The following is an 8,575-nucleotide window of genomic DNA, read 5'->3' as shown; positions in this document are numbered from 1 at the left end:
GCCACCCCTAGGAACACACACTCACACCTAGAGAGGCCGGCTCAGCCCAGACCACAGTGATTGGCTCGGGGAGGGGCATGGGACGCGAGCTGGGCCAATGAGAGGCAGCCCTGAGACCCGCTGGGCCTATCAGAGGAAAGATGCTCTGTTTCCTCTAGACCTTGGCAAATGTAAGCCTGGCCCTGGCCCACCTTGCTGCCCCAAGGGGCCTGAAGAGCACCGACCAGGGAGGTGCAAATCAGAGCTTCGAGGAGATACCACCTCACACCCGCTAGGATGGCCATAATCACAAGCCTGAAAGCGAGTGTTGGCAAGGAAGTGGATAAACTGGAATCCTCGCGAATGGCTGGCGGGGCTCGTCAAGTGGCGCGGCCACTGTGGAAAATAGTGTGGCAGCTCCTCAGAAAATTAAGCATCGCGTTGTAGAACCCAGGAAATCTCACGCTCAGGCATGAGACTCAAGAGAACTGAAAACAGGTATCCAAAGAAAACTTTGCACAGACACGTTCCGGGCATTTGTTATTCGCAATTGCAAAAAAAAAAAAAAAAAAAAAATCCAACAAACCCAGACGTCCGTCAGCTGGAGAATGGATAAACAAAACGCGGTCTATGTGGACGATCAAATGCTATTTAGGCATAAAAAGGAATGAGGCTCTGATACGTGCCGCAACACGGATGAACCTTGAGGACGCGCCCAGTGAGAGAAGCCAGACACAAAAGGACACATGTTGTATGATTCTGTTTATAGGAAATGTCTAGAACAGGCAAATCCATAGGGACAGAAAACAGATTAGCGGTTGCCAGGGCCTGGGAGAGGGGTGTGGGGGGAGGGGTGCCTGCTAATGGGTACCAGCTTTCCTTTTGGGAGGAAATGAAAATGTTCTGAAATAGATAGAAGGGATTATCGCATGGCATTGTAGAAGTACTAAAACCCAATAATTGTACACTTTAGAATGTCGAAATGATACATTTTACGTCATGTGTATTTTACCACAATTCTTTTTTTTTTTTTTTAAGGAAGAAGGCAGCTGACCCAGAGATCCTGGAGGCTTCATTTGGGGCTCTAGATCCAGCCATGCCTGAAGGCAGCCCTGCCGTTGAGGTAAGGCAGCAAGAAATGGGCTGTCTCTCTGCCTAAAACTTGGCGTTTCAGAAAGTCGGCTGTGTTTGTTCTTGCCCACGTCCCCATCATGAGGAGAAGAGCCTCACCGAAGGTGCTGGGGGCCTCAGGAAGGGCCAAACCCCACTCCCTGGCCCTCTGCTGTCCCATCTATAAGAGGAGAGGGGGCAAGGTCCCGCCATGCCAGCAACAACAGGTCCCAGTATGGACTCACTATGGTGATGTTTCATTGCCCATCACAGGCCTGTGAGCAAGGTGTTCTGAGCTCAGCGAAGGGAAGAAATGGAGGAGGCCCACGTTCCTGCCTTCCATGCGGTGCCACTTTTGGAAGCAGACTGCTGGGGCCTCAGGAGGAGGGTGGCTGGGGCCCCAAGAGGCAGCCCAGCTGGGTGCTGATGAGCTCGCACCTAGCATCTGATAGCTGTGGGTTCAAGTCTTGGCTCCGGCCCTCTGTGATCCTGGTCCTGCGGTTTCTACTTCTGGGCCTCAGTTTCCCCTCTGGCTGTTCTGGGTATCAGGTGCAGCGTCTGCTGGGTGCATAGCTGCTGTCTCAGGGGATCTCATTAATACATGGATGTGCCTGGTGGAATCCGAGCTGGGCTAGGACTGCTGGCATGGGCAGAGGCGGGTGCTGGGTGGGGGAGGGAGGGGGGACAGCTTGCCAGTTTACTGCCACCCGGAGGGGGATGCAGCCAGGGTACAGGGTACAGCCTCCCCTCCATGCCGTGTTGCTGTTGGCTTCTAAAAGGATATGGATGTAGAAGTCACTCCTTGACTCTTTTTCCACTTGTTGCCCAGCACTCAGCGTTCCGGCGCGCCTGGCCGGAGGCTGGCACTGTTTCCGGGCACCTGGACAGCCTCACTTGGCCCTGAGACAAGCACTCACTGAGTGGCGGCTGGCGGGCTCCAGGCGTCGGCAGTGGCGTGGCCCTTCTCTCCTGTGGCTGCTCCAGAGCTGGGGAAGAAAGGGCCTCGGAGCTCCCGTGGCCTCCCGGGGCATCCTTGGACAGCCGACAGGTGAGGGTATGGCCAAGAGGGAGGTTCTGTTAGGGTCAACTCGGAGACTCCATCCTGTGGCACCTCAGATGTGGGATGCCCCAGTGCCATGTCTCAGCCTCCCCAGGGTCCTGTGGCTTCCTATGGCTCTGTGTTTTCATTGAATGGTAGCCACATCACCCTAGGTCTGTGGCTCCGCACCATCATAGCCCCGTGGCTCGAGGGTCCCCACGATCCTACGGCTTTAGCAGACTGTGGTCCCACGGCCCCATCAACCCATGCTGTTATGACTTTGTCCCTCCTTAGTTCTGTGTTTCCTTGTTCTGTGGTCTCATGACTCTTGGATTATTTGCAACTTCATGGCTCTAGGAAAAGGTGAGTTATTCAACCCAGTGGGAAATAGACTCAGGAAGCCTCAAGGGGTGGGTGTTCCAGTGACCCCCCCCCCCACTTAGCACCATGTGGACCAACGGCAACACTGACATCACCCCTTTTCCAGAGGGCTCCATGTGCTTGTTACCGTTCTACAACTCCCGCTCAGAGTATGCTGACGGTTGCTATGGTCTGGCCGTTCCTGGAGGGTTTTTATTAAACCTCAGTCTCCCTCTGTGGCGCAGGAATATGGACACACAGAGAGCCTGGTCTGGCCTAAAGGAATGACCTTTAAGTCAGGGTAAGTAGGGGTCAGCCAGGTAAAGAGCCAGGTAAAGGAAGAGTGCTCCAGGCAGAAGGCACAGCCTATGCAAAGGTCCTGAGGTGGGGAAAAGCCTAAAAGTAAGAGGCACAGAGGCAGCCAGTGAGGCTGGGCTGAAGGCTAACTGTTCACCTCCCCTTTGTCTCATGTAAGGCAAAGGGGGCAGAGAATGGACAAAAAGCTCCTACTGTATGCTTCAATTTCATTCTCTCATTGACTCATAGTGATCTCTGAATGGGGTGGCCACATACCCAGAGAGGTTCCTGGGGGTCCAGCCCGCCAGCCACCCACCGACCCATCCAACTATTCACCCACCCACCCACCTATCCACTCACTCCTCCATGCATCTGCCCACCCATCTGTCTGGCAATCCATCCATCCACCCAGTCATTCCATCCATCCACCCATCCATCCATCCATCTACTCATCTATCCGCCCATCCACTCATCATCCTTCCTATCTGTCCACCCATCCATCCATCTATCCATCCTTCCATCCATCCACCTATTCACCCATGGACTGCAAACATGGCTCATGGCTCTGTCCCTGCGCAGGGACACCACACCCCTTCCTGTGTTCCAGCCCTCCTCCCCCTCCACTGCTCCCTCACCCCTCTGTCCTGGCCACACCTGCCTCCTCCGTGAACCTCCAGTGCATCAGGCTCGTCCCACCTCTGGGCTTTTGCCTCTGCTGTGCCCTCTGCTGGGTGCTCCTCATCAGCCGGAACCCATTCATCTGCCCCGGCCTTGGCACCAACATCCCCCCACGGTGGCTTCCCTGACCCCTAGGCTCCGTTTCCTCTGGCCCAGCCGGCTCCTACTTCTGTGTGGCAAGCGCTCCAGGCCACTGTATGCACTTGTCCACCCTCGAGGCCGCCCACCTCGGGGCTGAGAATCGGAGAGCACCTCCTCCCTGTTGGCTACGAGGCAAAGGGTCTGTATGGTGGATGAAATTATTTGCTTTCACCCCACTGATCGATAATCATTTATTTGGCCCCCATTGTGTGCCAGTCTTCCCACACTGGGGCTGGGGCTCCTCCCCTCCCAGTAGCCTCCCTCCCCCACTGGCCCATGCCCTGGTCTGGGCCTCTGCCTGCCAGGCAGCCGGTGAGTAAACACACCCCGCCCTCGGCCTCCTGCCCCATCCATCACTGACCCGAACAAGGGCCTCCTGTTAATGAGCTGGGGTGGGGGCCAGAGAGGGGCAGGAGGACGGAGAATGAAGAATCGGGATCAGGGCTCTGGTTCCTGTGCTCCCTGCTGCCCACCCACCCATCGTCCCCAGACAGCTGCAGAAACCTGGGTGGGGGACCCTCTCCCTACAGCCTTCACGGGGAGGGGAGCGTGTGACTTCCTTCTCTGAGCATCCAGTGCCCAAATCGAGGCGACAGGACAAACCTGCCTCTCTGAGCCTCCGTTTGCCCATCTGTAGACGGGGGGGGGCATGAATGACTGCCCCCGTGGAAAAGTCTTCACTTTTTATAGAGTAACTTACTCACTTCTGGTGACGACCCTAAGATGTGGGGGGGCTCTTGTCCCCCCATCTCATCTGGGTTTTTACTGCTCCTGTTAAGGTGTAAAACTTTAGGTATTTAGGTATCCTGTTAAGGTGCAAAACTTTAGGTATTTCCATTCTCCACTTCATTAAACAGAGAGAGAGAGAGAAAGAACAAAACTTGTGTAGTTAGCCACACAGGCTGTCTCTCTCCCCGTAACACAGACACAAGTTTGTTTTACTATTACCTACAAAACTCTCATTAAATGTCAGAGGAAAGGAGAGAAGGGCGGGGTGGTCATTTGTCCCTTCCACAGCGATCTCTGGAAACTTATGAAAATAACGCCTGTATAATTTCATTCTCTAAAATCAATACCCATTGAATGCCGCCATTGGTAAATTCCAGCAGGTTCTTAGTAACGCTCTTTCTCCCTTGTAGCAACTCTTCAGTACGCTGGCTGACCTGGACACTTAAAAATTTACATTATAATAAGCGTTTGAACGTGGCTCTTCTCCCTCTCCCCCCCCCCGCCTCCCCCCAAAAAAAGAAAAGGAAAAAGAAGAAACTGAGGCACAGGCAAGTTAAGCAACCTGCCTCAGGCCTCACAGCAGAGCTGGGGTATGAAACTCACGGTCCCCACGCCAGAGAACAGGACCTTCATCACTGTGCCCTGCTGCCCCCTATGGTGATGAGTTCCTGCCTCCCGGGGCTGGGAAAGGGGGAGCAGAAAGGGGAACCCCACAAAAGTGGTATGGCAAGGTTTTTGAACGTTTGGCACCTGCTCAATAAAATTGTAGCCACTATATTTATTGTTTATCTCCTTTCTCTATCGTCACCTTCCTGGGAACCTGGGATGGTACGGGGACAGGGTTGGGGCAGATGGAAAGTGGGAGTGTAGGCAGGGCTTCTTGAAGTTCACAGTGTAAGTCAGGGTGGGTGTGCCCGACTCCAGTGCCTGGATGTCCCCCTGGCGCCCATTCCCGCGCCCCCAACTCCTTGGTCCTTCTGGAGAGATGGGTCCAGTGGGGCTGTCCGAGGCAGGCTGGGTCAGGCTCCTCAGTTATGGATGTAGCAGTGGCCAAATGGCTTCCCTCACTGCCCTGATGAATTCCCCAGACCCTGAGCCTGTGGCCGGGCCCGCCCAGGGCAGGGCAGCTGCCTTCCCGACATACTTTCCCTCTGGATTCACGAGGAGAGGCGGCTGGGTGAGCTGGGGGCGCCCGCATGTCTCCTGGCCCGGCAAACCCCTGCCAGGAAGGGCCCCGGGGCCCCATCACACAGGCACCAGCCCCTCTGCCCCAGCCTGGCCAGGCTCCCGGAACCACTGGGTCTGGTGTGATGGGAAGGGGAGCTGGCTGGGGCGCCAGCCAGAGAAAGGCTCGGGCCAGGAGGTCCTGGGCAGCAGAATCTTCACAGCTAATGAGGGGCCTGGGCCAGCATTTCTCGTCTGGATTCTGTGGCCAAGGGCAATGAGGGGGGTGTGAAGGCCTTAGGGGTCCCGCCTTCCCCAGTTCTAATTCCTGCTGTGTGACCTCGAGCTGTCTCGTCTCTTTTCTACGGAAAATGTGAATAAGGACAATTTGAGGTATAAGTGACAGTGTATAAGTTCCATATTGTATAGCAAGGCTAATGCCGCAGCCAGACGTCGGGCACACGGTAGCTCATTCAATTCTCTCAACAACGACCGCTCCCGTTTTATAAGCGAGGCACAGAGGGATCACGCAACTTGCCCGAAGTCACACAGCAAGGCTGTGCCCAGCCGACGTTTGAACCTAGACCATGTGTCCCCCAAGTCTGTCCTAAAGTACAGTGGTGGCAGTTATAACTATTATTAATAGTAATGATGTTCCACTAATGATAAGGAATAAGAACATGATATGCTAATCCTAGTAGGTAACTTCACGGCTCGCCAGCCCCTTCTCTCTCTGAACCGGGAGATCCCCAGGCTGTGACAAACAGAACAAAACACAGACAATCCCGGGGCGCCCGGGTGGCTCAGTCGGTTACGCGTCCAACTTCGGCTCAGGTCATGATCTCACGGTTCGTGAGTTCGAGCCCCACATCGGGCTCTGTGCTGACAGCTCAGAGCCTGCTTCAGATTCTGTGTCTCCCTCTCTGTTCCTCCCCAGCTTGGACTCTCTCTCTAGAAAATAAACACTAAACACACACACACACACACACACACACAATCCCAGTTCCCAGAGTCAGGGCATCCCAACCTTCTCTGCCAAGAATAGTCTGCCAGGGGTCCCAGATGGCTGTCATACAGACAGCCGCCAGCCCCTGAGCCCTGCCCAGGAAGAGCAGGGAGGGCTTCACGGAAGAGGGGGCATCAGAGCCCAGACTTGAAGGATGGAAGAAGGAGCCCAAGTGTCTTTTTTTTTTTTAATGTTTATTTATTTCTTTTTGAGAGTGAGAGAGACAGAGAGAGACCGAGCATGAGTGGGTGAGGGGCAGAGAGAGGAGACACAGAATCCAAAGCAGGCTCCGGGCTCCGAGCTGTCAGCCCAGTGTCGGGTTCAAACTCGTGAACTGTGACAGCATGACCTGAGCCGAAAGTCTGCCGCTCAACCGACTGAGCCGCCCAGGCGCCCCCAGAAGGATGGAAGAAGGTATTTGGGGTCAGGGGGAGCAGTAGGTGCAAAGACTGGGAAGGACACGTAGAGAAAGTTATTCTGTAATGTGAGGCCGTGTGTGGTGCGCATGAGAGAAGGAGCCACTGCCGGACGGGGGATCTCAGGGTTGGTGAGATCCAGGAGGTAGGAGCACGAACCCAGACTGCTCGTCCCTGGGCCCCTGTTGTTTGATCTGCAGGCTGGGACATCCTCGGGACCTCTGCCTTTGCCGTTCCCCCTGCCCGGAATGCCCTTCCCCGCATTTCCCCGTGGCCTGGCCATGAACAAGGCCACGTGTGTCCAAGTCTCAGCCCCGTGCCCAGCCTGTGGCTTCCATGTGCTCTTGTCTCAGCTGCATGAGGCGCACGCAAGCCCACAGGCCCCGCCGGAGTTTGTGGTTTTCCCAAGAATTCCAGTGCCGGCCGGGAGCGGCCCCCAGGTGTGCTGGACGCCAAGGAAAACAGGAGGTGAGCTCATGGCCCGGCCGCAGGCAGCAGGCAAGGTGGGCACTGTCAGGGCACAGGCTTCACTAGAAATGCCCAGGTTGGGGCTGACTGTTCCCACCCAGCCTCCCCGCCAGGCCCGCTCCTTCTCCCTCACCCTCTGTGGCTCCCTATTGCCCTTGAAGACAGCCTGAGCTCCACACCGCTGGCACTGCATCCTCCTGAGCCCCCACATCTCTCCACCCTGAGATCATTCCTTGTAACAGACCAGACTCCTCTCTGTCTCGGAATCTCCACATATTCTGTTCTACCTGGAATGCCTACCACCATTTTTTTTTTTTTTTTTTTTTTTTGCCTGGCCATGTTCTCCTCACCTTCCTGGTCCCAGTTTAGCATTCCCTCCTCCTCGGAGAAGCCTACCCAGATTCCCCCCACACCGGGCTGGGTCCAGCACCTTGTTGGGGCTCCCACTGCTCTCTGTGTATCCCCATCACAGCTCTGGCGCCTTTGGGTGATTATGCAAGCGGCCTCCCCACCAACCTGGGCTCCCCTAGGGGAAGGGGCCCCCTCTGGCTTGTTCGTCCTGTGTCAAGAGTCCAGCGCAGGACGTGACACACGGTAGGTGTCCAGTGTGTGTTTGTGGAGTAAACAGATGTGTCTGAAACTCCCCCCTCCCCAAGCCACACGTGCTTCACTATGTCAGAACTGTCTTCACTTCGCTCTGCTGATCCGAGTCCTTCTTTTCCTTTAGGTTTCCCTTCCACCTCCTCCGGGAAGCCCTTGGTGACTTCTCTGGAACCTCCCAGGAGAACAGACCGGGCTATGACCCTGCTCTGATTTCACCCTTGCCCCTTGCGGTGGCCTTGGGCTAGCCACTTCCCCTCTCTGGGCCTCAGTGTTCTGGTCCATACGACCGAGGCTTTGAGCACTTGGAAAGCGGGTGGAGAGGGTTAACTCCAGAAAGTCGAAGTGTTTTGTAGCTCAGGAGCGAGGCTGAGCTGGGAGGGACGATTTTCCTGATTAGAAGTAATTTTTATTTTTATTACAGGCTGTTCCCACAGCGGCTGGAGCGGAGCTCGGAAGGTATGGCGAAGTCTCCGCAAACAGAAGTCCTGGCCACCCCCCTCAGACCTCCTCCAGCGGGAGCCCTTTAATTTGCGCACTCCTCTGCTGGGGATGGAAACAGGCACCGAGAGATGTCATTTGCCTCAT

The sequence above is a fragment of the Panthera onca genome, chromosome A2, assembly GCF_046562875.1.
Source record: "Panthera onca isolate mPanOnc1 chromosome A2, mPanOnc1 haplotype 2, whole genome shotgun sequence".
Classification (NCBI taxonomy): Eukaryota; Metazoa; Chordata; class Mammalia; order Carnivora; family Felidae; genus Panthera; species Panthera onca.
The sequence above is the reverse complement of the archived record's forward strand: the minus strand, read 5'-3'. Positions refer to the sequence as shown.